The sequence below is a fragment of the Hippocampus zosterae genome, chromosome 14, assembly GCF_025434085.1.
Source record: "Hippocampus zosterae strain Florida chromosome 14, ASM2543408v3, whole genome shotgun sequence".
In the NCBI taxonomy this organism is placed as follows: domain Eukaryota; kingdom Metazoa; phylum Chordata; class Actinopteri; order Syngnathiformes; family Syngnathidae; genus Hippocampus; species Hippocampus zosterae.
In genome coordinates, this window is record NC_067464.1 from 19,569,080 (window position 1) to 19,594,421 (window position 25,342).

Here is a 25,342-nt window from a genome sequence, read left to right on the forward strand (position 1 = left end):
GCTGGCATGAAATTCTTCATATGAAACAGTCCTGTGTCATCTGTTTCCATAGTGTAGTGGTTATCACGTTTATCTCACACACGAAAGGTCCCCTGTTCGAAACTGGGTGGAAACAATCCATACTCCTTTTTGATTTGCTGTAATAAACTGCATCACCAAAACCATTTAAATTAGAGCTACTGCCCGTCAGGGAATTGAACGCGGTCTTCCGCGTGACAGGCGGAGATACTGTCCACTATACTAACGAGGATCACAGTCTTTCAATAAGCTCTATGTGCCAAAACACCAGCCATGCTGTCAGTTAGCTGGCATGAAATTCTTCATATGAAACAGTCCTGTGTCATCTGTTTCCATAGTGTAGTGGTTATCACGTTCGTCTCACACACGAAAGGTCCCCTGTTCGAAACTTGGTGGAAAAAATCCTGACTCCTTTTTGATTTGCTGTAATAAATTGCATCACCAAAATCATTTAAATGAGAGCTACTCCCCGTCAGGGAATTGAACCCTGGTCTTTCGCGTGACAGGCGGAGATACTGTCCACTATACTAACGAGGAATGGAGTCTTTCAAGAAGCTTTAACTGCCAAAACACAGGCCATGCTATCAGTTAGCTGGCATGAAATTCTTCATATGAAACAGTCCTGTGTCATCTGTTTCCATAGTGTAGTGGTTATCACGTTCGTCTCACACACGAAAGGTCCCCAATTAGAAACTGGGTGGAAACAAACCCTACTCCTTTTTGATTTGCTGTAATAAACTGCATCACAAAAACCATTTCAACTGGAGCTACTCCCCGTCAGGGAATCGAACCCAGGTCTTCCGCGTGACGGGCGGAGATACTGTCCACTATACTAACGAGGAACACGGTCGTTCAAGAAGCTCTACGAGCCAAAACACAAGCCATGCTATCAGTTAGCTGGCATGAAATTCTTCATATTAAAACAGTCCTGTGTCATCTGTTTCCATAGTGTAGTGGTTATCACGTTCGTCTCACACACGAAAGGTCCCCTGTTCGAAACTTGGTGGAAAAAATCCTGACTCCTTTTTGATTTGCTGTAATAAATTGCATCACCAAAATCATTTAAATGAGAGCTACTCCCCGTCAGGGAATCGAACCCTGGTCTTCCGCGTGACAGGCGGAGATACTGTCTACTATACTAACGAGAAATGGAGTCTTTCAAGAAGCTTTAACTGCCAAAACACAGGCCATGCTATCAGTTAGCTGGCATGAAATTCTTCATATGAAACAGTCCTGTGTCATCTGTTTCCATAGTGTAGTGGTTATCACGTTCGTCTCACACACGAAAGGTCCCCTGTTCGAAACTTGGTGGAAAAAATCCTGACTCCTTTTTGATTTGCTGTAATAAATTGCATCACCAAAATCATTTAAATGAGAGCTACTCCCCGTCAGGGAATCGAACCCTGGTCTTCCGCGTGACAGGCGGAGATACTGTCCACTATACTAACAAGGAACACAGTCTTTCAAGAAGCTCTACGAGCCAAAACACAAGCCATGCTATCAGTTAGCTGGCATGAAATTCTTCATATGAAACAGTACAGTGTCATCTGTTTCCATAGTGTAGTGGTTATCACGTTCGTCTCACACACGAAAGGTCCCCAGTTCGAAACTGGGTGGAAACAAACCTTACTCCTTTCTGATTTGCTGAAAAAACTGCACCAACAAAATCATTTAAATAAGAGCTACTCCCCGTCAGGGAATCTAACCCTGGGCTTCTGCGTGACAGGTGGAGTTACTGTCCACTATACTAACGAGGAATGGATTCTTTCAAGAAGCTTTAACTGCCAAAACACAGGCCATGCTATCAGTTAGCTGGCATGAAATTCTTCATATGAAACAGTCCTGTGTCATCTGTTTCCATAGTGTAGTGGTTATCACGTTCATCTCACACACGAAAGGTCCCCTGTTCAAAACTGGGTGGAAATAATCCATACTCCTTTTTGATTTGCTGTAATAAACTGCATCACCAAAATCATTTAAATTAGAGCAACTCTCTGTCAAGGAATCTAACCCTGGTCTTCCGCGTGACAGGCGGAGAAACTGTCCACTATACTAACGAGGAATGGAGTCTTTCAAGAACCTTTAACTGCCAAAACACCGGCCATGCTATCAGTTAGCTGGAATGACATCCTTCATATGAAACAGTCCTGTGTCATCTGTTTCAATAGTGTAGTGGTTATCACGTTCGTCTAACACACGAAAGGTCCCCAGTTCGAAACTGGATGGAAACAATCCCTACTCCTTTTTGATTTGCTGTAATAAACTGCATCACCAAAATCATTTAAATTAGAGCAACTCTCTGTCAGGGAATCTAACCCTGGGCTTCTGCGTGACAGGCGGAGATACTGTCCACTATACTACCGAGGAACACAGTCTTTCAAGCTCTACGTGCCAAAACACCAGCCATGCTATCACTTAGTTCGAAACTAGGTGGAAACAAACCTTACTCCTTTTTGATTTGCTGAAAAAACTGCACCAACAAAATCATTGAGTAATTCCCCGTCAGCATGACATTCTTCATATGAAACAGTGCTGTGACATCTGTTTCCATAGTGTAGTGGTTATCACGTTCGTCTAACACACGAGAGGTCCCCAGTTCGAAACTGGGTGGAAACAAACCTTACTCCTTTCTGATTTGCTGAAAAAACTGCACCAACAAAATCATTTAAATAAGAGCGACTCCCTGTCAGGGAATCTAACCCTGTGCTTCTGCGTGACAGGCGGAGTTACTGTCCACGATACTAACGAGGAATGGAGTCTTTCAAGAAGCTTTAACTGCCAGAACACAGGCCATGCTATCAGTTAGCTGGCATGAAATTCTTCATATGAAACAGTCCTGTGTCATCTGTTTCCATAGTGTAGTGGTTATCACGTTCGTCTCACACATGAAAGGTCCCCAGTTCGAAACTGGGTGGAAACAAACCTTACTCCTTTTTGATTTGCTGAAAAAACTGCACCAACAGAATCATTGAGTAATTCCCCGTCAGCATGACATTCTTCATATGAAACAGTCCTGTGTCATCTGTTTCCATAGTGTAGTGGTTATCACGTTCGTCTCACACACGAGAGGAAAAAACAACCCTGACTCCTTTTTGATTTGCTGTAATAAACTGCATCACCAAAATAATTTAGATAAGAGCTACTCCCCGTCAGGGAATCGAACCCTGGTCTTCCACGTGACAGGCGGAGATACTGTCCACTATACTAACGAGGAACACGGTCTTTCAAGAAGCTCTACGTGCCAAAACACAAGCCATGCTATCAGTTAGCTGGCATGAAATTCTTCATATGAAACAGGCCTGTGTCATGTGTTTCCATAGTGTAGTGGTTATCACGTTCGTCTAACACACGAAAGGTCCCCAGTTCGAAACTGGGTGGAAACAAACCCTACTCCTTTTTGATTTGCTGTAATAAACTGCATCACAAAAACCATTTAAATTAGAGCTACTCCCCGTCAGGGAATCGAACCCTGGTCTTCCGCGTGACAAGCGGAGATACTGTCCACTATACTAACGAGGAACACGGTCTATCATGAAGCTCTACGAGCCAAAACACAAGCCATGCTATCAGTTAGCTGGCATGAAATTCTTCATATGAAACAGTCCTGTGTCATCTGTTTCCATAGTGTAGTGGTTATCACGTTCGTCTCACACACGAAAGGTCCCCAGTTCGAAACTGGGTGGAAACAAACCTTTCTCCTTTCTGATTTGCTGAAAAAACTGCACCAACAAAATGATTTAAATAAGAGCTACTCCCCGTCAGGGAATCTAACCCTGGGCTTCTGCGTGACAGGCGGAGTTACTGTCCACTATAATAACGAGGAATGGAGTCTTTCAAGAAGCTTTAACTGCCAAAACACAGGCCATGCTATCAGTTAGCTGGCATGAAATTCTTCATATGAAACAGTCCTGTGTCATCTGTTTCCATAGTGTAGTGGTTTTCACGTTCGTCTAACACACGAAAGGTCCCCAGTTCGAAACTGGGTGGAAACAAACCTTACTCCTTTTTGATTTGCTGAAAAAACTGCACCAACAGAATCATTGAGTAATTCCCCGTCAGCATGACATTCTTCATATGAAACAGTCCTGTGTCATCTGTTTCCATAGTGTAGTGGTTATCACGTTCGTCTCACACACGAGAGGAAAAAACAACCCTGACTCCTTTTTGATTTGCTGTAATAAACTGCATCACCAAAATAATTCAGATAAGAGCTACTCCCCGTCAGGGAATCGAACCCTGGTCTTCCACGTGACAGGCGGAGATACTGTCCACTATACTAACGAGCAACACGGTCTTTCAAGAAGCTCTACGTGCCAAAACACAAGCCATGCTATCAGTTAGCTGGCATGAAATTCTTCATATGAAACAGGCCTGTGTCATGTGTTTCCATAGTGTAGTGGTTATCACGTTCGTCTAACACACGAAAGGTCCCCAGTTCGAAACTGGGTGGAAACAAACCCTACTCCTTTTTGATTTGCTGTAATAAACTGCATCACAAAAACCATTTAAATTAGAGCTACTCCCCGTCAGGGAATCGAACCCTGGTCTTCCGCGTGACAAGCGGAGATACTGTCCACTATACTAACGAGGAACACGGTCTATCATGAAGCTCTACGAGCCAAAACACAAGCCATGCTATCAGTTAGCTGGCATGAAATTCTTCATATGAAACAGTCCTGTGTCATCTGTTTCCATAGTGTAGTGGTTATCACGTTCGTCTCACACACGAAAGGTCCCCAGTTCGAAACTGGGTGGAAACAAACCTTTCTCCTTTCTGATTTGCTGAAAAAACTGCACCAACAAAATGATTTAAATAAGAGCTACTCCCCGTCAGGGAATCTAACCCTGGGCTTCTGCGTGACAGGCGGAGTTACTGTCCACTATAATAACGAGGAATGGAGTCTTTCAAGAAGCTTTAACTGCCAAAACACAGGCCATGCTATCAGTTAGCTGGCATGAAATTCTTCATATGAAACAGTCCTGTGTCATCTGTTTCCATAGTGTAGTGGTTTTCACGTTCGTCTAACACACGAAAGGTCCCCAGTTCGAAACTGGGTGGAAACAAACCTTACTCCTTTTTGATTTGCTGAAAAAACTGCACCAACAGAATCATTGAGTAATTCCCCGTCAGCATGACATTCTTCATATGAAACAGTCCTGTGTCATCTGTTTCCATAGTGTAGTGGTTATCACGTTCGTCTCACACACGAGAGGAAAAAACAACCCTGACTCCTTTTTGATTTGCTGTAATAAACTGCATCACCAAAATAATTCAGATAAGAGCTACTCCCCGTCAGGGAATCGAACCCTGGTCTTCCACGTGACAGGCGGAGATACTGTCCACTATACTAACGAGCAACACGGTCTTTCAAGAAGCTCTACGTGCCAAAACACAAGCCATGCTATCAGTTAGCTGGCATGAAATTCTTCATATGAAACAGGCCTGTGTCATGTGTTTCCATAGTGTAGTGGTTATCATGTTCGTCTAACACACGAAAGGTCCCCAGTTCAAAACTGGGTGGAAACAAACCCTACTCCTTTTTGATTTGCTGTAATAAACTGCATCACAAAAACCATTTAAATTTGAGCTACTCCCCGTCAGGGAATCGAACCCTGGTCTTCCGCGTGACAAGCGGAGATACTGTCCACTATACTAACGAGGAACACGGTCTATCATGAAGCTCTACGAGCCAAAACACAAGCCATGCTATCAGTTAGCTGGCATAAAATTCTTCATATGAAACAGTCTGTGTCATCTGTTTCCATAGTGTAGTGATTATCACGTTCGTCTCACACACGAAAGGTCCCCAGTTCGAAACTGGGTGGAAACAAACCTTTCTCCTTTCTGATTTGCTGAAAAAACTGCACCAACAAAATCATTTAAATAAGAGCTACTCCCCGTCAGGGAATCTAACCCTGGGCTTCTGCGTGACAGGCGGAGTTACTGTCCACTATAATAACGAGGAATGGAATCTTTCAAGAAGCTTTAACTGCCAAAACACAGGCCATGCTATCAGTTAGCTGGCATGAAATTCTTCATATGAAACAGTCCTGTGTCATTTGTTTCCATAGTGTAGTTGTTATCACGTTCGTCTCACACACGAGAGGTCCCCAGTTCGAAACTGGGTGGAAACAAACCTTACTCCTTTCTGATTTGCTGAAAAAACTGCACCAACAAAATCATTTAAATAAGAGCGACTCCCTGTCAGGGAATCTAACCCTGTGCTTCTGCGTGACAGGCGGAGTTACTGTCCACGATACTAACGAGGAATGGAGTCTTTCAAGAAGCTTTAACTGCCAGAACACAGGCCATGCTATCAGTTAGCTGGCATGAAATTCTTCATATGAAACAGTCCTGTGTCATCTGTTTCCATAGTGTAGTGGTTATCACGTTCGTCTCACACACGAAAGGTCCCCAATTTGAAACTGGGTGGAAACAAACACTACTCCTTTTTGATTTGCTGTAATAAACTGCATCACAAAAACCATTTCAATTATAGCTACTCCCCGTCAGGGAATCGAACCCAGGTCTTCCGTGTGACGGGCGGAGATACTGTCCACTATACTAACGAGGAACACGGTCTTTCAAGAAGCTCTACGAGCCAAAACACAAGCCATGCTATCAGTTAGCTGGCATGAAATTCTTCATATGAAACGGTCCTGTGTCATCTGTTTCCATAGTGTAGTGGTTATCACGTTCGTTTCACACACGAAAGGTCCCCAGTTAGAAACTGGGTGGAAACAAACCTTACTCCTTTTTGATTTGCTGAAAAAACTGCACCAACAAAATCATTTAAATAAGAGCTACTCCCCGTCAGGGAATCTAACCCTGGGCATCTGCGTGACAGGCGGAGATACTGTCCACTATACTAACGAGGAGTGGAGTCGTTCAAGAAGCTTTAACTGCCAAAACACAGGCCATGCTATCAGTTTGCTGGCATGAAATTCTTCATATTAAAACAGTCCTGTGTCATCTGTTTCCATAGTGTAGTGGTTATCACGTTCGTCTAACACACGAACGGTCCCCAGTTCGAAACTAGGTGGAAACAAACCTTACTCCTTTTTGATTTGCTGAAAAAACTGCACCAACAAAATCATTGAGTAATTCCCCGTCAGCATGACATTCTTCATATGAAACAGTGCTGTGATATCTGTTTCCATAGTGTAGTGGTTATCACGTTTGTCTCACACACGAAAGGTCCCCAGTTCGAAACTGGATGGAAACAATCCCTACTCCTTTTTGATTTGCTGTAATAAACTGCATCACCAAAATCATTTAAATTAGAGCAACTCTCTGTCAGGGAATCTAACCCTGGGCTTCTGCGTGACAGGCGGAGATACTGTCCACTATACTACCGAGGAACGCAGTCTTTCAAGCTCTACGTGCCAAAACACCAGCCATGCTATCACTTAGTTCGAAACTAGGTGGAAACAAACCTTACTCCTTTTTGATTTGCTGAAAAAACTGCACCAACAAAATCATTGAGTAATTCCCCGTCAGCATGACATTCTTCATATGAAACAGTGCTGTGACATCTGTTTCCATAGTGTAGTGGTTATCACGTTTGTCTAACACACGAGAGGTCCCCAGTTCGAAACTGGGTGGAAACAAACCTTACTCCTTTCTGATTTGCTGAAATAACTGCACCAACAAAATCATTTAAGTAAGAGCGACTCCCTGTCAGGGAATTGGTGGAAAAAATCCTGACTCCTTCTTGATATGCTGTAATAAATTGCATCACCAAAATCATTTAAGTGAGAGCTACTCCCCGTCAGGGAATCGAACACTGGTATTCCGCGTGACAGGCGGAGATACTGTCCACTATACTAACGAGGAACACAGTCTTTCAAGAAGCTCTACGAGGCCAAAACACAAGCCATGCTATCAGTTAGCTGGCATGAAATTCTTCATATGAGACAGTACAGTGTCATCTGTTTCCATAGTGTAGTTGTTATCACGTTCGTCTCACACACGAAAGGTCCCCAGTTCGAAACTGGGTGGAAACAAACCTTACTCCTTTCTGATTTGCTGAAAAAACTGCACCAACAAAATCATTTAAATAAGAGCTCCTCCCCGTCAGGGAATCTAACCCTGGGCTTCTGCGTGACAGGTGGAGTTACTGTCCACTATACTAACGAGGAATGGAGTCTTTCAAGAAGCTTTAACTGCCAAAACACAGGCCATGCTATCAGTTAGCTGGCATGAAATTCTTCATATGAAACAGTCCTGTGTCATCTGTTTCCATAGTGTAGTGGTTATCACGTTCATCTCACACACGAAAGGTCCCCTGTTCGAAACTGCGTGGAAACAATCCATACTCCTTTTTGATTTGCTGTAATAAACTGCATCACCAAAACCATTTAAATTAGAGCTACTGCCCGTCAGGGAATTGAACGCGGTCTTCCGCGTGACAGGCGGAGATACTGTCCACTATACTAACGAGGATCACAGTCTTTCAATAAGCTCTATGTGCCAAAACACCAGCCATGCTGTCAGTTAGCTGGCATGAAATTCTTCATATGAAACAGTCCTGTGTCATCTGTTTCCATAGTGTAGTGGTTATCACGTTCGTCTCACACACGAAAGGTCCCCTGTTCGAGACTTGGTGGAAAAAATCCTGACTCCTTTTTGATTTGCTGTAATAAATTGCATCACCAAAATCATTTAAATGAGAGCTACTCCCCGTCAGGGAATCGAACCCTGGTCTTCCGCCTGACAGGCGGAGATACTGTCCACTATACTAACGAGGAATGGAGTCTTTCAAGAAGCTTTAACTGCCAAAACACAGGCCATGCTATCAGTTAGCTGGCATGAAATTCTTCATATGAAACAGTCCTGTGTCATCTGTTTCCATATTGTAGTGGTTATCACGTTCGTCTCACACACGAAAGGTCCCCAATTAGAAACTGGGTGGAAACAAACCCTACTCCTTTTTGATTTGCTGTAATAAACTGCATCACAAAAACCATTTCAATTAGAGCTACTCCCCGTCAGGGAATCGAACCCAGGTCTTCCGCGTGACGGGCGGAGATACTGTCCACTATACTACCGAGGAACGCAGTCTTTCAAGCTCTACGTGCCAAAACACCAGCCATGCTATCACTTAGTTCGAAACTAGGTGGAAACAAACCTTACTCCTTTTTGATTTGCTGAAAAAACTGCACCAACAAAATCATTGAGTAATTCCCCGTCAGCATGACATTCTTCATATGAAACAGTGCTGTGACGTCTGTTTCCATAGTGTAGTGGTTATCACGTTCGTCTAACACACGAGAGGTCCCCAGTTTGAAACTGGGTGGAAACAAACCTTACTCCTTTCTGATTTGCTGAAAAAACTGCACCAACAAAATCATTTAAATAAGAGCGACTCCCTGTCAGGGAATCTAACCCTTTGCTTCTGCGTGACAGGCGGAGTTACTGTCCACGATACTAACGAGGAATGGAGTCTTTCAAGAAGCTTTAACTGCCAGAACACAGGCCATGCTATCAGTTAGCTGGCATGAAATTCTTCATATGAAACAGTCCTGTGTCATCTGTTTCCATAGTGTAGTGGTTATCACGTTCGTCTCACACACGAAAGGTCCCCAGTTCGAAACTGGGTGGAAACAAACCCTACTCCTTTTTGATTTGCTGTAATAAACTGCATCACAAAAACCATTTAAATTAGAGCTACTCCCCGTCAGGGAATCGAACCCTGGTCTTCCGCGTGACAAGCGGAGATACTGTCCACTATACTAACGAGGAACACGGTCTATCATGAAGCTCTACGAGCCAAAACACAAGCCATGCTATCAGTTAGCTGGCATGAAATTCTTCATATGAGACAGTACAGTGTCATCTGTTTCCATAGTGTAGTTGTTATCACGTTCGTCTCACACACGAAAGGTCCCCAGTTCGAAACTGGGTGGAAACAAACCTTACTCCTTTCTGATTTGCTGAAAAAACTGCACCAACAAAATCATTTTGTAATTCCCCGTCAGCATGACATTCTTCATATGAAACAGTGCTGTGACATCTGTTTCAACAAGTCAAGTCAAGTCAACAGTATTTATAGAGCACTTTCAAACAGCCATCGCTGCATACAAAGTGCTGTACATGGAGCGATTTAACATATACAATAAACAGACGAATCAGTAATAAGTAATAAGTAATAAGGCGGTAGAAAGCACCAAGCAGTAAAACCAATAGCAAATCTAAGTCATGCTGAGTCAAACGCCAAAGAATACAAGTGAGTTTTGAGGAGGGCTTTAAAGATGGGCAGCGAGGAGGCTTGCCGAATGTTCAGTGGGAGGTCATTCCAGAGAGATGGACCAGCAACAGAAAAGGCTCGATCCCCTCTGAGCCTCAGTTTAGTTCTTGGTACGTCTAGCAAAGACTGGTCCACAGACCTGAGGCGCCGGGCAGGGGTGTAGGGGCGTATGAGCTCAGAGAGGTAAGGTGGCGCGAGATTATTCAGAGATTTGAAAACAAAGAGGAGGATCTTAAAAATAATTTCCATAGTGTAGTGGTTATCACGTTCGTCTAACACACGAGAGGTCCCCAGTTCGAAACTGGGTGGAAACAAACCTTACTCCTTTCTGATTTGCTGAAAAAACTGCACCAACAAAATCATTTAAATAAGAGCGACTCCCTGTCAGGGAATCTAACCCTGTGCTTCTGCGTGACAGGCGGAGTTACTGTCCACGATACTAACGAGGAATGGAGTCTTTCAAGAAGCTTTAACTGCCAGAACACAGGCCATGCTATCAGTTAGCTGGCATGAAATTCTTCATATGAAACAGTCCTGTGTCATCTGTTTCCATAGTGTAGTGGTTATCACGTTCGTCTCACACACGAAAGGTCCCCTGTTCGAAACTTGGTGGAAAAAATCCTGACTCCTTTTTGATTTGCTGTAATAAATTGCATCACCAAAATCATTTAAATGAGAGCTACTCCCCGTCAGGGAATCGAACCCTGGTCTTCCGCGTGACAGGCGGAGATAATGTCCACTATACTAACGAGGAACACAGTCTTTCAAGAAGCTCTACGAGGCCAAAACACAAGCCATGCTATCAGTTAGCTGGCATGAAATTCTTCATATGAGACAGTACAGTGTCATCTGTTTCCATAGTGTAGTTGTTATCACGTTCGTCTCACACACGAAAGGTCCCCAGTTCGAAACTGGGTGGAAACAAACCTTACTCCTTTCTGATTTGCTGAAAAAACTGCACCAACAAAATCATTTAAATAAGAGCTACTCCCCGTCAGGGAATCTAACCCTGGGCTTCTGCGTGACAGGCGGAGATACTGTCCACTATACTAACGAGGAATGGAGTCTTTCAAGAAGCTTTAACTGCCAAAACACAGGCCATGCTATCAGTTAGCTGGCATGAAATTCTTCATATGAAACAGTCCTGTGTCATCTGTTTCCATAGTGTAGTGGTTTTCACGTTCGTCTAACACACGAAAGGTCCCCAGTTCGAAACTGGGTGGAAACAAACCTTACTCCTTTTTGATTTGCTGAAAAAACTGCACCAACAGAATCATTGAGTAATTCCCCGTCAGCATGACATTCTTCATATGAAACAGTCCTGTGTCATCTGTTTCCATAGTGTAGTGGTTATCACGTTCGTCTCACACACGAGAGGAAAAAACAACCCTGACTCCTTTTTGATTTGCTGTAATAAACTGCATCACCAAAATAATTTAGATGAGAGCTACTCCCCGTCAGGGAATCGAACCCTGGTCTTCCACGTGACAGGCGGAGATACTGTCCACTATACTAACGAGGAACACGGTCTTTCAAGAAGCTCTACGTGCCAAAACACAAGCCATGCTATCAGTTAGCTGGCATGAAATTCTTCATATGAAACAGGCCTGTGTCATGTGTTTCCATAGTGTAGTGGTTATCACGTTCGTCTAACACACGAAAGGTCCCCAGTTCGAAACTGGGTGGAAACAAACCCTACTCCTTTTTGATTTGCTGTAATAAACTGCACCAACAAAATCATTTAAATAAGAGCTACTCCCCGTCAGGGAATCTAACCCTGGGCTTCTGCGTGACAGGCGGAGTTACTGTCCACTATAATAACGAGGAATGGAGTCTTTCAAGAAGCTTTAACTGCCAAAACACAGGCCATGCTATCAGTTAGCTGGCATGAAATTCTTCATATGAAACAGTCCTGTGTCATCTGTTTCCATAGTGTAGTTGTTATCACGTTCGTCTCACACACGAAAGGTCCCCAGTTCGAAACTGGGTGGAAACAAACCTTACTCCTTTCTGATTTGCTGAAAAAACTGCACCAACAAAATCATTGAGTAAATCCCCGTCAGCATGACATTCTTCATATGAAACAGTGCTGTGATATCTGTTTCCATAGTGTAGTGGTTATCACGTTTGTCTCACACACGAAAGGTCCCCAGTTCGAAACTGGATGGAAACAATCCCTACTCCTTTTTGATTTGCTGTAATAAACCGCATCACCAAAATCATTTAAATTAGAGCAACTCTCTGTCAGGGAATCTAACCCTGGGCTTCTGCGTGACAGGCGGAGATACTGTCCACTATACTACCGAGCAACGCAGTCTTTCAAGCTCTACGTGCCAAAACACAAGCCATGCTATCACTTAGTTCGAAACTAGGTGGAAACAAACCTTACTCCTTTTTGATTTGCTGAAAAAACTGCACCAACAAAATCATTGAGTAATTCCCCGTCAGCATGACATTCTTCATATGAAACAGTGCTGTGACATCTGTTTCCATAGTGTAGTGGTTATCACGTTCGTCTAACACACGAGAGGTCCCCAGTTCGAAACTGGGTGGAAACAAACCTTTCTCCTTTCTGATTTGCTGAAAAAACTGCACCAACAAAATCATTTAAATAAGAGCTCCTCCCTGTCAGGGAATCTAACCCTGGGCTTCTGCGTGACAGGCGGAGTAACTGTCCACTATAATAACGAGGAATGGAGTCTTTCAAGAAGCTTTAACTGCCAAAACACAGGCCATGCTATCAGTTAGCTGGCATGAAATTCTTCATATGAAACAGTCCTGTGTCATCTGTTTCCATAGTGTAGTTGTTATCACGTTCGTCTCACACACGAAAGGTCCCCTGTTCGAAACTTGGTGGAAAAAATCCTGACTCCTTTTTGATTTGCTGTAATAAATTGCATCACCAAAATCATTTAAATGAGAGCTACTCCCCGTCAGGGAATCGAACCCTGGTCTTCCGCGTGACAGGCGGAGATACTGTCCACTATACTAACGAGGAATGGAGTCTTTCAAGAAGCTTTAACTGCCAAAACACAGGCCATGTTATCAGTTAGCTGGCATGAAATTCTTCATATGAAACAGTCCTGTGTCATCTGTTTCCATAGTGTAGAGGTTATCACGTTCATCTCACACACGAAAGGTCCCCAATTTGAAACTGGGTGGAAACAAACCCTACTCCTTTTTGATTTGCTGTAATAAACTGCATCACAAAAACCATTTCAATTATAGCTACTCCCCGTCAGGGAATCGAACCCAGGTCTTCCGCGTGACGGGCGGAGATACTGTCCACTATACTAACGAGGAACACGGTCTTTCAAGAAGCTCTACGAGCCAAAACACAAGCCATGCTATCAGTTAGCTGACATGAAATTCTTCATATGAAACGGTCCTGTGTCATCTGTTTCCATAGTGTAGTGGTTATCACGTTCGTTTCACACACGAAAGGTCCCCAGTTCGAAACTGGGTGGAAACAAACCTTACTCCTTTTTGATTTGCTGAAAAAACTGCACCAACAAAATCATTTAAATAAGAGCTACTCCCCGTCAGGGAATCTAACCCTGGGCATCTGCGTGACAGGCGGAGATACTGTCCACTATACTAACGAGGAGTGGAGTCGTTCAAGAAGCTTTAACTGCCAAAACACAGGCCATGCTATCAGTTTGCTGGCATGAAATTCTTCATATTAAAACAGTCCTGTGTCATCTGTTTCCATAGTGTAGTGGTTTTCACGTTCGTCTAACACACGAAAGGTCCCCAGTTCGAAACTGGGTGGAAACAAACCTTACTCCTTTTTGATTTGCTGAAAAAACTGCACCAACAGAATCATTGAGTAATTCCCCGTCAGCATGACATTCTTCATATGAAACAGTCCTGTGTCATCTGTTTCCATAGTGTAGTGGTTATCACGTTCGTCTCACACACGAGAGGAAAAAACAACCCTGACTCCTTTTTGATTTGCTGTAATAAACTGCATCACCAAAATAATTTAGATAAGAGCTACTCCCCGTCAGGGAATCGAACCCTGGTCTTCCACGTGACAGGCGGAGATACTGTCCACTATACTAACGAGGAACACGGTCTTTCAAGAAGCTCTACGTGCCAAAACACAAGCCATGCTATCAGTTAGCTGGCATGAAATTCTTCATATGAAACAGGCCTGTGTCATGTGTTTCCATAGTGTAGTGGTTATCACGTTCGTCTAACACACGAAAGGTCCCCAGTTCGAAACTGGGTGGAAACAAACCCTACTCCTTTTTGATTTGCTGTAATAAACTGCATCACAAAAACCATTTAAATTAGAGCTACTCCCCGTCAGGGAATCGAACCCTGGTCTTCCGCGTGACAAGCGGAGATACTGTCCACTATACTAACGAGGAACACGGTCTATCACGAAGCTCTACGAGCCAAAACACAAGCCATGCTATCAGTTAGCTGGCATGAAATTCTTCATATGAAACAGTCCTGTGTCATCTGTTTCCATAGTGTAGTGGTTATCACGTTCGTCTCACACACGAAAGGTCCCCAGTTCGAAACTGGGTGGAAACAAACCTTTCTCCTTTCTGATTTGCTGAAAAAACTGCACCAACAAAATCATTTAAATAAGAGCTACTCCCCGTCAGGGAATCTAACCCTGGGCTTCTGCGTGACAGGCGGAGTTACTGTCCACTATAATAACGAGGAATGGAGTCTTTCAAGAAGCTTTAACTGCCAAAACACAGGCCATGCTATCAGTGAGCTGGCATGAAATTCTTCATATGAAACAGTCCTGTGTCATCTGTTTCCATAGTGTAGTTGTTATCACGTTCGTCTCACACACGAAAGGTCCCCTGTTCGAAACTTGGTGGAAAAAATCCTGACTCCTTTTTGATTTGCTGTAATAAATTGCATCACCAAAATCATTTAAATGAGAGCTACTCCCCGTCAGGGAATCGAACCCTGGTCTTCCGCGTGACAGGCGGAGATACTGTCCACTATACTAACGAGGAATGGAGTCTTTCAAGAAGCTTTAACTGCCAAAACACAGGCCATGCTATCAGTTAGCTGGCATGAAATTCTTCATATGAAACAGTCCTGTGTCATCTGTTTCCATAGTGTAGAGGTTATCACGTTCATCTCACACACGAAAGGTCCCCAATTTGAAACTGGGTGGAAACAAACCCTACTCCTTTTTGATTTGCTGTAATAAACTGCATCACAAAAACCATTTCAATTATAGCTACTCCCCGTCAGGGAATCGAACCCAGGTCTTCCGCGTGACGGGGCGGAGATACTGTCCACTATACTAACGAGGAACACGGTCTTTCAAGAAGCTCTACGAGCCAAAACACAAGCCATGCTATCAGTTAGCTGGCATGAAATTCTTCATATGAAACGGTCCTGTGTCATCTGTTTCCATAGTGTAATGGTTATCCACTATACTAACGAGGAGTGGAGTCGTTCAAGAAGCTTTAACTGCCAAAACACAGGCCATGCTATCAGTTTGCTGGCATGAAATTCTTCATATTAAAACAGTCCTGTGTCATCTGTTTCCATAGTGTAGTGGTTATCACGTTCGTCTAACACACGAACGGTCCCCAGTTCGAAACTAGGTGGAAACAAACCTTACTCCTTTTTGATTTGCTGAAAAAACTGCACCAACAAAATCATTGAGTAAATCCCCGTCAGCATGACATTCTTCATATGAAACAGTCCTGTGTCATCTGTTTCCATAGTGTAGTTGTTATCACGTTCGTCTCACACACGAAAGGTCCCCTGTTCGAAACTTGGTGGAAAAAATCCTGACTCCTTTTTGATTTGCTGTAATAAATTGCATCACCAAAATCATTTAAATGAGAGCTACTCCCCGTCAGGGAATCGAACCCTGGTCTTCCGCGTGACAGGCGGAGATACTGTCCACTATACTAACGAGGAATGGAGTCTTTCAAGAAGCTTTAACTGCCAAAACACAGGCCATGCTATCAGTTAGCTGGCATGAAATTCTTCATATGAAACAGTCCTGTGTCATCTGTTTCCATAGTGTAGAGGTTATCACGTTCGTCTCACACACGAAAGGTCCCCAATTTGAAACTGGGTGGAAACAAACCCTACTCCTTTTTGATTTGCTGTAATAAACTGCATCACAAAAACCATTTCAATTATAGCTACTCCCCGTCAGGGAATCGAACCCAGGTCTTCCGCGTGACGGGCGGAGATACTGTCCACTATACTAACGAGGAACACGGTCTTTCAAGAAGCTCGACGAGCCAAAACACAAGCCATGCTATCAGTTAGCTGGCATGAAATTCTTCATATGAAACGGTCCTGTGTCATCTGTTTCCATAGTGTAGTGGTTATCACGTTCGTTTCACACACGAAAGGTCCCCAGTTCGAAACTGGGTGGAAACAAACCTTACTCCTTTTTGATTTGCTGAAAAAACTGCACCAACAAAATCATTTAAATAAGAGCTACTCCCCGTCAGGGAATCTAACCCTGGGCTTCTGCGTGACAGGCGGAGTTACTGTCCACGATACTAACGAGGAATGGAGTCTTTCAAGAAGCTTTAACTGCCAAAACACAGGCCATGCTATCAGTTAGCTGGCATGAAATTCTTCATATGAAACAGTCCTGTGTCATCTGTTTCCATAGTGTAGTGGTTATCACGTTCGTTTCACACACGAAAGGTCCCCAGTTCGAAACTGGGTGGAAACAAACCTTACTCCTTTTTGATTTGCTGAAAAAACTGCACCAACAAAATCATTTAAATAAGAGCTACTCCCCGTCAGGGAATCTAACCCTGGGCATCTGCGTGACAGGCGGAGATACTGTCCACTATACTAACGAGGATGGAGTCGTTCAAGAAGCTTTAACAAAACACAGGCCATGCTATCAGTTTGCTGGCATGAAATTCTTCATATTAAAACAGTCCTGTGTCATCTGTTTCCATAGTGTAGTGGTTATCACGTTCGTCTAACACACGAACGGTCCCCAGTTCGAAACTAGGTGGAAACAAACCTTACTCCTTTTTGATTTGCTGAAAAAACTGCACCAACAATATCATTGAGTAATTCCCCGTCAGCATGACATTCTTCATATGAAACAGTGCTGTGATATCTGTTTCCATAGTGTAGTGGTTATCACGTTTGTCTCACACACGAAAGGTCCCCAGTTCGAAACTGGATGGAAACAATCCCTACTCCTTTTTGATTTGCTGTAATAAACTGCATCACCAAAATCATTAAAATTAGAGCAACTCTCTGTCAGGGAATCTAACCCTGGGCTTCTGCGTGACAGGCGGAGATACTGTCCACTATACTACCGAGGAACGCAGTCTTTCAAGCTCTACGTGCCAAAACACCAGCCATGCTATCACTTAGTTCGAAACTAGGTGGAAACAAACCTTACTCCTTTTTGATTTGCTGAAAAAACTGCACCAACAAAATCATTGAGTAATTCCCCGTCAGCATGACATTCTTCATATGAAACAGTGCTGTGACATCTGTTTCCATAGTGTAGTGGTTATCACGTTCGTCTAACACACGAGAGGTCCCCAGTTCGAAACTGGGTGGAAACAAACCTTATTCCTTTCTGATTTGCTGAAAAAACTGCACCAACAAAATCATTTAAATAAGAGCGACTCCCTGTCAGGGAATCTAACCCTGTGCTTCTGCGTGACAGGCGGAGTTACTGTCCACGATACTAACGAGGAATGGAGTCTTTCAAGAAGCTTTAACTGCCAGAACACAGGCCATGCTATCAGTTAGCTGGCATGAAATTCTTCATATGAAACAGTCCTGTGTCATCTGTTTCCATAGTGTAGTGGTTATCACGTTCGTCTCACACACGAAAAGTCCCCTGTTCGAAACTTGGTGGAAAAAATCCTGACTCCTTTTTGATTTGCTGTAATAAATTGCATCACCAAAATCATTTAAATGAGAGCTACTCCCCGTCAGGGAATCGAACCCTGGTCTTCCGCGTGACAGGCGGAGATACTGTCCACTATACTAACGAGGAACACAGTCTTTCAAGAAGCTCTACGAGGCCAAAACACAAGCCATGCTATCAGTTAGCTGGCATGAAATTCTTCATATGAGACAGTACAGTGTCATCTGTTTCCATAGTGTAGTTGTTATCACGTTCGTCTCACACACGAAAGGTCCCCAGTTCGAAACTGGGTGGAAACAAACCTTACTCCTTTCTGATTTGCTGAAAAAACTGCACCAACAAAATCATTTAAATAAGAGCTACTCCCCGTCAGGGAATCTAACCCTGGGCTTCTGCGTGACAGGCGGAGATACTGTCCACTATACTAACGAGGAATGGAGTCTTTCAAGAAGCTTTAACTGCCAAAACACAGGCCATGCTATCAGTTAGCTGGCATGAAATTCTTCATATGAAACAGTCCTGTGTCATCTGTTTCCATAGTGTAGTGGTTTTCACGTTCGTCTAACACACGAAAGGTCCCCAGTTCGAAACTGGGTGGAAACAAACCTTACTCCTTTTTGATTTGCTGAAAAAACTGCACCAACAGAATCATTGAGTAATTCCCCGTCAGCATGACATTCTTCATATGAAACAGTCCTGTGTCATCTGTTTCCATAGTGTAGTGGTTATCACGTTCGTCTCACACACGAGAGGAAAAAACAACCCTGACTCCTTTTTGATTTAGTGTAATAAACTGCATCACCAAAATAATTTAGATAAGAGCTACTCCCCGTCAGGGAATCGAACCCTGGTCTTCCACGTGACAGGCGGAGATACTGTCCACTATACTAACGAGGAACACGGTCTTTCAAGAAGCTCTACGTGCCAAAACACAAGCCATGCTATCAGTTAGCTGGCATGAAATTCTTCATATGAAACAGGCCTTTGTCATGTGTTTCCATAGTGTAGTGGTTATCACGTTCGTCTAACACACGAAAGGTCCCCAGTTCGAAACTGGGTGGAAACAAACCTTACTCCTTTTTGATTTGCTGAAAAAACTGCACCAACAAAATCATTGAGTAAATCCCGGTCAGCATGACATTCTTCATATGAAACAGTCCTGTGTCATCTGTTTCCATAGTGTAGTTGTTATCACGTTCGTCTCACAATGATTTAAAATCATTTAAATGAGAGCTACTCCCCGTCAGGGAATCGAACCCTGGTCTTCCGCGTGACAGGCGGAGATACTGTCCACTATACTAACGAGGAATGGAGTCTTTCAAGAAGCTTTAACTGCCAAAACACAGGCCATGCTATCAGTTAGCTGGCATGAAATTCTTCATATGAAACAGTCCTGTGTCATCTGTTTCCATAGTGTAGAGGTTATCACGTTCGTCTCACACACGAAAGGTCCCCAATTTGAAACTGGGTGGAAACAAACCCTACTCCTTTTTGATTTGCTGTAATAAACTGCATCACAAAAACCATTTCAATTATAGCTACTCCCCGTCAGGGAATCGAACCCAGGTCTTCCGCGTGACGGGCGGAGATACTGTCCACTATACTAACGAGGAACACGGTCTTTCAAGAAGCTCTACGAGCCAAAACACAAGCCATGCTATCAGTTAGCTGGCATGAAATTCTTCATATGAAACGGTCCTGTGTCATCTGTTTCCATAGTGTAGTGGTTATCACGTTCGTTTCACACACGAAAGGTCCCCAGTTCGAAACTGGGTGGAAACAAACCTTACTCCTTTTTGATTTGCTGAAAAAACTGCACCAACAAAATCATTTAAATAAGAGCTACTCCCCGTCAGGGAATCTTACCCTGGGCTTCTGCGTGACAGGCGGAGTTACTGTCCACGATACTAACGAGGAATGGAGTCTTTCAAGAAGCTTTAACTGCCAAAACACAGGCCATGCTATCAGTTAGCTGGCATGAAATTCTTCATATGAAACAGTCCTGTGTCATCTGTTTCCATAGTGTAGTGGTTATCACCTTCGTCTCACACACGAAAGGTCCCCAGTTCAAAACTGGGTGGAAATAATCCATACTCCTTTTTGATTTGCTGTAATAAATTGCATCACCAAAATCATTTAAGTTAGAGCTACTCCCCATCAGGGAATCGAACCCTGGTCTTCCGCGTGACAGGCGGAGATACTGTCCACTATAATAACGAGGAACACAGTCTTTCAAGAAGCTCTACGAGCCAAAACACAAGCCATGCTATCAGTTAGCTGGCATGAAATTCTTCATATGAAACGGTCCTGTGTCATCTGTTTCCATAGTGTAGTGGTTATCACGTTCATTTCACACACGAAAGGTCCCCAGTTCGAAACTGGGTGGAAACAAACCTTACTCCTTTTTGATTTGCTGAAAAAACTGCACCAACAAAATCATTTAAATAAGAGCTACTCCCCGTCAGGGAATCTAACCCTGGGCATCTGCGTGACAGGCGGAGATACTGTCCACTATACTAACGAGGATGGAGTCGTTCAAGAAGCTTTAACAAAACACAGGCCATGCTATCAGTTTGCTGGCATGAAATTCTTCATATTAAAACAGTCCTGTGTCATCTGTTTCCATAGTGTAGTGGTTATCACGTTCGTCTAACACACGAACGGTCCCCAGTTCGAAACTAGGTGGAAACAAACCTTACTCCTTTTTGATTTGCTGAAAAAACTGCACCAACAATATCATTGAGTAATTCCCCGTCAGCATGACATTCTTCATATGAAACAGTGCTGTGATATCTGTTTCCATAGTGTAGTGGTTATCACGTTTGTCTCACATACGAAAGGTCCCCAGTTCGAAACTGGATGGAAACAATCCCTACTCCTTTTTGATTTGCTGTAATAAACTGCATCACCAAAATCATTAAAATTAGAGCAACTCTCTGTCAGGGAATCTAACCCTGGGCTTCTGCGTGACAGGCGGAGATACTGTCCACTATACTACCGAGGAACGCAGTCTTTCAAGCTCTACGTGCCAAAACACCAGCCATGCTATCACTTAGTTCGAAACTAGGTGGAAACAAACCTTACTCCTTTTTGATTTGCTGAAAAAACTGCACCAACAAAATCATTGAGTAATTCCCCGTCAGCATGACATTCTTCATATGAAACAGTGCTGTGACATCTGTTTCCATAGTGTAGTGGTTATCACGTTCGTCTAACACACGAGAGGTCCCCAGTTCGAAACTGGGTGGAAACAAACCTTACTCCTTTCTGATTTGCTGAAAAAACTGCACCAACAAAATCATTTAAATAAGAGCGACTCCCTGTCAGGGAATCTAACCCTGTGCTTCTGCGTGACAGGCGGAGTTACTGTCCACGATACTAACGAGGAATGGAGTCTTTCAAGAAGCTTTAACTGCCAGAACACAGGCCATGCTATCAGTTAGCTGGCATGAAATTCTTCATATGAAACAGTCCTGTGTCATCTGTTTCCATAGTGTAGTGGTTATCACGTTCGTCTCACACACGAAAGGTCCCCTGTTCGAAACTTGGTGGAAAAAATCCTGACTCCTTTTTGATTTGCTGTAATAAATTGCATCACCAAAATCATTTAAATGAGAGCTACTCCCCGTCAGGGAATCGAACCCTGGTCTTCCGCGTGACAGGCGGAGATACTGTCCACTATACTAACGAGGAACACAGTCTTTCAAGAAGCTCTACGAGGCCAAAACACAAGCCATGCTATCAGTTAGCTGGCATGAAATTCTTCATATGAGACAGTACAGTGTCATCTGTTTCCATAGTGTAGTTGTTATCACGTTCGTCTCACACACGAAAGGTCCCCAGTTCGAAACTGGGTGGAAACAAACCTTACTCCTTTCTGATTTGCTGAAAAAACTGCACCAACAAAATCATTTAAATAAGAGCTACTCCCCGTCAGGGAATCTAACCCTGGGCTTCTGCGTGACAGGCGGAGATACTGTCCACTATACTAACGAGGAATGGAGTCTTTCAAGAAGCTTTAACTGCCAAAACACAGGCCATGCTATCAGTTAGCTGGCATGAAATTCTTCATATGAAACAGTCCTGTGTCATCTGTTTCCATAGTGTAGTGGTTTTCACGTTCGTCTAACACACGAAAGGTCCCCAGTTCGAAACTGGGTGGAAACAAACCTTACTCCTTTTTGATTTGCTGAAAAAACTGCACCAACAGAATCATTGAGTAATTCCCCGTCAGCATGACATTCTTCATATGAAACAGTCCTGTGTCATCCGTTTCCATAGTGTAGTGGTTATCACGTTCGTCTCACACACGAGAGGAAAAAACAACCCTGACTCCTTTTTGATTTAGTGTAATAAACTGCATCACCAAAATAATTTAGATAAGAGCTACTCCCCGTCAGGGAATCGAACCCTGGTCTTCCACGTGACAGGCGGAGATACTGTCCACTATACTAACGAGGAACACGGTCTTTCAAGAAGCTCTACGTGCCAAAACACAAGCCATGCTATCAGTTAGCTGGCATGAAATTCTTCATATGAAACAGGCCTGTGTCATGTGTTTCCATAGTGTAGTGGTTATCACGTTCGTCTAACACACGAAAGGTCCCCAGTTCGAAACTGGGTGGAAACAAACCCTACTCCTTTTTGATTTGCTGTAATAAACTGCATCACAAAAACCATTTAAATTAGAGCTACTCCCCGTCAGGGAATCGAACCCTGGTCTTCCGCGTGACAAGCGGAGATACTGTCCACTATACTAACGAGGAACACGGTCTATCATGAAGCTCTACGAGCCAAAACACAAGCCATGCTATCAGTTAGCTGGCATGAAATTCTTCATATGAAACAGTCCTGTGTCATCTGTTTCCATAGTGTAGTGGTTATCACGTTCGTCTAACACACGAACGGTCCCCAGTTCGAAACTAGGTGGAAACAAACCTTACTCCTTTTTGATTTGCTGAAAAAACTGCACCAACAAAATCATTGAGTAAATCCCCGTCAGCATGACATTCTTCATATGAAACAGTCCTGTGTCATCTGTTTCCATAGTGTAGTTGTTATATTGTTCGTCTCACACACGAAAGGTCCCCTGTTCGAAACTTGGTGGAAAAAATCCTGACTCCTTTTTGATTTGCTGTAATAAATTGCATCACCAAAATCATTTAAATGAGAGCTACTCCCCGTCAGGGAATCGAACCCTGGTCTTCCGCGTGACAGGCGGAGATACTGTCCACTATACTAACGAGGAATGGAGTCTTTCAAGAAGCTTTAACTGCCAAAACACAGGCCATGCTATCAGTTAGCTGGCATGAAATTCTTCATATGAAACAGTCCTGTGTCATCTGTTTCCATAGTGTAGAGGTTATCACGTTCGTCTCACACACGAAAGGTCCCCAATTTGAAACTGGGTGGAAACAAACCCTACTCCTTTTTGATTTGCTGTAATAAACTGCATCACAAAAACCATTTCAATTATAGCTACTCCCCGTCAGGGAATCGAACCCAGGTCTTCCGCGTGACGGGCGGAGATACTGTCCACTATACTAACGAGGAACACGGTCTTTCATGAAGCTCTACGAGCCAAAACACAAGCCATGCTATCAGTTAGCTGGCATGAAATTCTTCATATGAAACAGGCCTGTGTCATGTGTTTCCATAGTGTAGTGGTTATCACGTTCGTCTAACACACGAAAGGTCCCCAGTTCGAAACTGGGTGGAAACAAACCCTACTCCTTTTTGATTTGCTGTAATAAACTGCATCACAAAAACCATTTAAATTAGAGCTACTCCCCGTCAGGGAATCGAACCCTGGTCTTCCGCGTGACAAGCGGAGATACTGTCCACTATACTAACGAGGAACACGGTCTATCATGAAGCTCTACGAGCCAAAACACAAGCCATGCTATCAGTTAGCTGGCATGAAATTCTTCATATGAAACAGTCCTGTGTCATCTGTTTCCATAGTGTAGTGGTTATCACGTTCGTCTCACACACGAAAGGTCCCCAGTTCGAAACTGGGTGGAAACAAACCTTTCTCCTTTCTGATTTGCTGAAAAAACTGCACCAACAAAATCATTTAAATAAGAGCTACTCCCCGTCAGGGAATCTAACCCTGGGCATCTGCGTGACAGGCGGAGATACTGTCCACTATACTAACGAGGATGGAGTCGTTCAAGAAGCTTTAACAAAACACAGGCCATGCTATCAGTTTGCTGGCATGAAATTCTTCATATTAAAACAGTCCTGTGTCATCTGTTTCCATAGTGTAGTGGTTATCACGTTCGTCTAACACACGAACGGTCCCCAGTTCGAAACTAGGTGGAAACAAACCCTACTCCTTTTTGATTTGCTGTAATAAACTGCATCACCAAAATCATTAAAATTAGAGCAACTCTCTGTCAGGGAATCTAACCCTGGGCTTCTGCGTGACAGGCGGAGATACTGTCCACTATACTACCGAGGAACGCAGTCTTTCAAGCTCTACGTGCCAAAACACCAGCCATGCTATCACTTAGTTCGAAACTAGGTGGAAACAAACCTTACTCCTTTTTGATTTGCTGAAAAAACTGCACCAACAATATCATTGAGTAATTCCCCGTCAGCATGACATTCTTCATATGAAACAGTGCTGTGATATCTGTTTCCATAGTGTAGTGGTTATCACGTTTGTCTCACACACGAAAGGTCCCCAGTTCGAAACTGGATGAAAACAATCCCTACTCCTTTTTGATTTGCTGTAATAAACTGCATCACCAAAATCATTAAAATTAGAGCAACTCTCTGTCAGGGAATCTAACCCTGGGCTTCTGCGTGACAGGCGGAGATACTGTCCACTATACTACCGAGGAACGCAGTCTTTCAAGCTCTACGTGCCAAAACACCAGCCATGCTATCACTTAGTTCGAAACTAGGTGGAAACAAACCTTACTCCTTTTTGATTTGCTGAAAAAACTGCACCAACAAAATCATTGAGTAATTCCCCGTCAGCATGACATTCTTCATATGAAACAGTGCTGTGACATCTGTTTCCATAGTGTAGTGGTTATCACGTTCGTCTAACACACGAGAGGTCCCCAGTTCGAAACTGGGTGGAAACAAACCTTACTCCTTTCTGATTTGCTGAAAAAACTGCACCAACAAAATCATTTAAATAAGAGCGACTCCCTGTCAGGGAATCTAACCCTGTGCTTCTGCGTGACAGGCGGAGTTACTG

At 43.4% G+C, this 25,342-nt stretch overlaps 38 non-coding genes across 38 annotated transcripts; 23 read left to right on the plus strand and 15 right to left on the minus strand.

Annotated features, from left to right (window-relative positions):
- The first annotated feature begins 1,567 nt into the window (after positions 1–1,567).
- trnav-cac (transfer RNA valine (anticodon CAC)) lies at positions 1,568–1,640 on the plus strand. The gene has a single exon. It is a non-coding gene; the product is annotated as a tRNA-Val (tRNA).
- A 921-nt stretch (positions 1,641–2,561) lies between these two features.
- trnav-aac (transfer RNA valine (anticodon AAC)) lies at positions 2,562–2,634 on the plus strand. Its single transcript has one exon. It is a non-coding gene; the product is annotated as a tRNA-Val (tRNA).
- A 694-nt stretch (positions 2,635–3,328) lies between these two features.
- trnav-aac (transfer RNA valine (anticodon AAC)) lies at positions 3,329–3,401 on the plus strand. The gene has a single exon. It is a non-coding gene; the product is annotated as a tRNA-Val (tRNA).
- A 64-nt stretch (positions 3,402–3,465) lies between these two features.
- trnad-guc (transfer RNA aspartic acid (anticodon GUC)) lies at positions 3,466–3,537 on the minus strand. Its single transcript has one exon. It is a non-coding gene; the product is annotated as a tRNA-Asp (tRNA).
- Positions 3,538–3,633: 96 nt separating this feature from the next.
- Positions 3,634–3,706, plus strand: trnav-cac (transfer RNA valine (anticodon CAC)). The gene has a single exon. It is a non-coding gene; the product is annotated as a tRNA-Val (tRNA).
- Positions 3,707–4,400: 694 nt separating this feature from the next.
- trnav-aac (transfer RNA valine (anticodon AAC)) lies at positions 4,401–4,473 on the plus strand. Its single transcript has one exon. It is a non-coding gene; the product is annotated as a tRNA-Val (tRNA).
- A 64-nt stretch (positions 4,474–4,537) lies between these two features.
- On the minus strand, positions 4,538–4,609 carry trnad-guc (transfer RNA aspartic acid (anticodon GUC)). The gene has a single exon. It is a non-coding gene; the product is annotated as a tRNA-Asp (tRNA).
- A 96-nt stretch (positions 4,610–4,705) lies between these two features.
- Positions 4,706–4,778, plus strand: trnav-cac (transfer RNA valine (anticodon CAC)). The gene has a single exon. It is a non-coding gene; the product is annotated as a tRNA-Val (tRNA).
- Positions 4,779–5,472: 694 nt separating this feature from the next.
- Positions 5,473–5,545, plus strand: trnav-aac (transfer RNA valine (anticodon AAC)). The gene has a single exon. It is a non-coding gene; the product is annotated as a tRNA-Val (tRNA).
- Positions 5,546–5,609: 64 nt separating this feature from the next.
- trnad-guc (transfer RNA aspartic acid (anticodon GUC)) lies at positions 5,610–5,681 on the minus strand. The gene has a single exon. It is a non-coding gene; the product is annotated as a tRNA-Asp (tRNA).
- A 3,873-nt stretch (positions 5,682–9,554) lies between these two features.
- On the plus strand, positions 9,555–9,627 carry trnav-cac (transfer RNA valine (anticodon CAC)). Its single transcript has one exon. It is a non-coding gene; the product is annotated as a tRNA-Val (tRNA).
- A 64-nt stretch (positions 9,628–9,691) lies between these two features.
- trnad-guc (transfer RNA aspartic acid (anticodon GUC)) lies at positions 9,692–9,763 on the minus strand. The gene has a single exon. It is a non-coding gene; the product is annotated as a tRNA-Asp (tRNA).
- Positions 9,764–10,950: 1,187 nt separating this feature from the next.
- Positions 10,951–11,022, minus strand: trnad-guc (transfer RNA aspartic acid (anticodon GUC)). The gene has a single exon. It is a non-coding gene; the product is annotated as a tRNA-Asp (tRNA).
- Positions 11,023–11,886: 864 nt separating this feature from the next.
- Positions 11,887–11,959, plus strand: trnav-aac (transfer RNA valine (anticodon AAC)). Its single transcript has one exon. It is a non-coding gene; the product is annotated as a tRNA-Val (tRNA).
- A 794-nt stretch (positions 11,960–12,753) lies between these two features.
- On the plus strand, positions 12,754–12,826 carry trnav-aac (transfer RNA valine (anticodon AAC)). Its single transcript has one exon. It is a non-coding gene; the product is annotated as a tRNA-Val (tRNA).
- Positions 12,827–13,194: 368 nt separating this feature from the next.
- On the minus strand, positions 13,195–13,266 carry trnad-guc (transfer RNA aspartic acid (anticodon GUC)). Its single transcript has one exon. It is a non-coding gene; the product is annotated as a tRNA-Asp (tRNA).
- Positions 13,267–13,667: 401 nt separating this feature from the next.
- On the plus strand, positions 13,668–13,740 carry trnav-cac (transfer RNA valine (anticodon CAC)). The gene has a single exon. It is a non-coding gene; the product is annotated as a tRNA-Val (tRNA).
- A 695-nt stretch (positions 13,741–14,435) lies between these two features.
- Positions 14,436–14,508, plus strand: trnav-aac (transfer RNA valine (anticodon AAC)). The gene has a single exon. It is a non-coding gene; the product is annotated as a tRNA-Val (tRNA).
- A 64-nt stretch (positions 14,509–14,572) lies between these two features.
- On the minus strand, positions 14,573–14,644 carry trnad-guc (transfer RNA aspartic acid (anticodon GUC)). The gene has a single exon. It is a non-coding gene; the product is annotated as a tRNA-Asp (tRNA).
- A 96-nt stretch (positions 14,645–14,740) lies between these two features.
- trnav-cac (transfer RNA valine (anticodon CAC)) lies at positions 14,741–14,813 on the plus strand. The gene has a single exon. It is a non-coding gene; the product is annotated as a tRNA-Val (tRNA).
- Positions 14,814–15,181: 368 nt separating this feature from the next.
- Positions 15,182–15,253, minus strand: trnad-guc (transfer RNA aspartic acid (anticodon GUC)). The gene has a single exon. It is a non-coding gene; the product is annotated as a tRNA-Asp (tRNA).
- Positions 15,254–16,106: 853 nt separating this feature from the next.
- On the minus strand, positions 16,107–16,178 carry trnad-guc (transfer RNA aspartic acid (anticodon GUC)). Its single transcript has one exon. It is a non-coding gene; the product is annotated as a tRNA-Asp (tRNA).
- Positions 16,179–16,579: 401 nt separating this feature from the next.
- Positions 16,580–16,652, plus strand: trnav-cac (transfer RNA valine (anticodon CAC)). The gene has a single exon. It is a non-coding gene; the product is annotated as a tRNA-Val (tRNA).
- A 231-nt stretch (positions 16,653–16,883) lies between these two features.
- trnav-cac (transfer RNA valine (anticodon CAC)) lies at positions 16,884–16,956 on the plus strand. Its single transcript has one exon. It is a non-coding gene; the product is annotated as a tRNA-Val (tRNA).
- Positions 16,957–17,745: 789 nt separating this feature from the next.
- On the plus strand, positions 17,746–17,818 carry trnav-aac (transfer RNA valine (anticodon AAC)). The gene has a single exon. It is a non-coding gene; the product is annotated as a tRNA-Val (tRNA).
- Positions 17,819–18,186: 368 nt separating this feature from the next.
- On the minus strand, positions 18,187–18,258 carry trnad-guc (transfer RNA aspartic acid (anticodon GUC)). Its single transcript has one exon. It is a non-coding gene; the product is annotated as a tRNA-Asp (tRNA).
- An 864-nt stretch (positions 18,259–19,122) lies between these two features.
- Positions 19,123–19,195, plus strand: trnav-aac (transfer RNA valine (anticodon AAC)). Its single transcript has one exon. It is a non-coding gene; the product is annotated as a tRNA-Val (tRNA).
- Positions 19,196–19,365: 170 nt separating this feature from the next.
- Positions 19,366–19,437, minus strand: trnad-guc (transfer RNA aspartic acid (anticodon GUC)). The gene has a single exon. It is a non-coding gene; the product is annotated as a tRNA-Asp (tRNA).
- A 401-nt stretch (positions 19,438–19,838) lies between these two features.
- trnav-cac (transfer RNA valine (anticodon CAC)) lies at positions 19,839–19,911 on the plus strand. Its single transcript has one exon. It is a non-coding gene; the product is annotated as a tRNA-Val (tRNA).
- A 1,398-nt stretch (positions 19,912–21,309) lies between these two features.
- trnav-aac (transfer RNA valine (anticodon AAC)) lies at positions 21,310–21,382 on the plus strand. The gene has a single exon. It is a non-coding gene; the product is annotated as a tRNA-Val (tRNA).
- A 368-nt stretch (positions 21,383–21,750) lies between these two features.
- Positions 21,751–21,822, minus strand: trnad-guc (transfer RNA aspartic acid (anticodon GUC)). The gene has a single exon. It is a non-coding gene; the product is annotated as a tRNA-Asp (tRNA).
- Positions 21,823–22,686: 864 nt separating this feature from the next.
- trnav-aac (transfer RNA valine (anticodon AAC)) lies at positions 22,687–22,759 on the plus strand. The gene has a single exon. It is a non-coding gene; the product is annotated as a tRNA-Val (tRNA).
- Positions 22,760–22,823: 64 nt separating this feature from the next.
- Positions 22,824–22,895, minus strand: trnad-guc (transfer RNA aspartic acid (anticodon GUC)). Its single transcript has one exon. It is a non-coding gene; the product is annotated as a tRNA-Asp (tRNA).
- Positions 22,896–23,305: 410 nt separating this feature from the next.
- Positions 23,306–23,377, minus strand: trnad-guc (transfer RNA aspartic acid (anticodon GUC)). Its single transcript has one exon. It is a non-coding gene; the product is annotated as a tRNA-Asp (tRNA).
- A 401-nt stretch (positions 23,378–23,778) lies between these two features.
- trnav-aac (transfer RNA valine (anticodon AAC)) lies at positions 23,779–23,851 on the plus strand. The gene has a single exon. It is a non-coding gene; the product is annotated as a tRNA-Val (tRNA).
- A 64-nt stretch (positions 23,852–23,915) lies between these two features.
- trnad-guc (transfer RNA aspartic acid (anticodon GUC)) lies at positions 23,916–23,987 on the minus strand. The gene has a single exon. It is a non-coding gene; the product is annotated as a tRNA-Asp (tRNA).
- A 96-nt stretch (positions 23,988–24,083) lies between these two features.
- trnav-cac (transfer RNA valine (anticodon CAC)) lies at positions 24,084–24,156 on the plus strand. The gene has a single exon. It is a non-coding gene; the product is annotated as a tRNA-Val (tRNA).
- A 997-nt stretch (positions 24,157–25,153) lies between these two features.
- trnav-aac (transfer RNA valine (anticodon AAC)) lies at positions 25,154–25,226 on the plus strand. Its single transcript has one exon. It is a non-coding gene; the product is annotated as a tRNA-Val (tRNA).
- Positions 25,227–25,342: the final 116 nt, after the last annotated feature.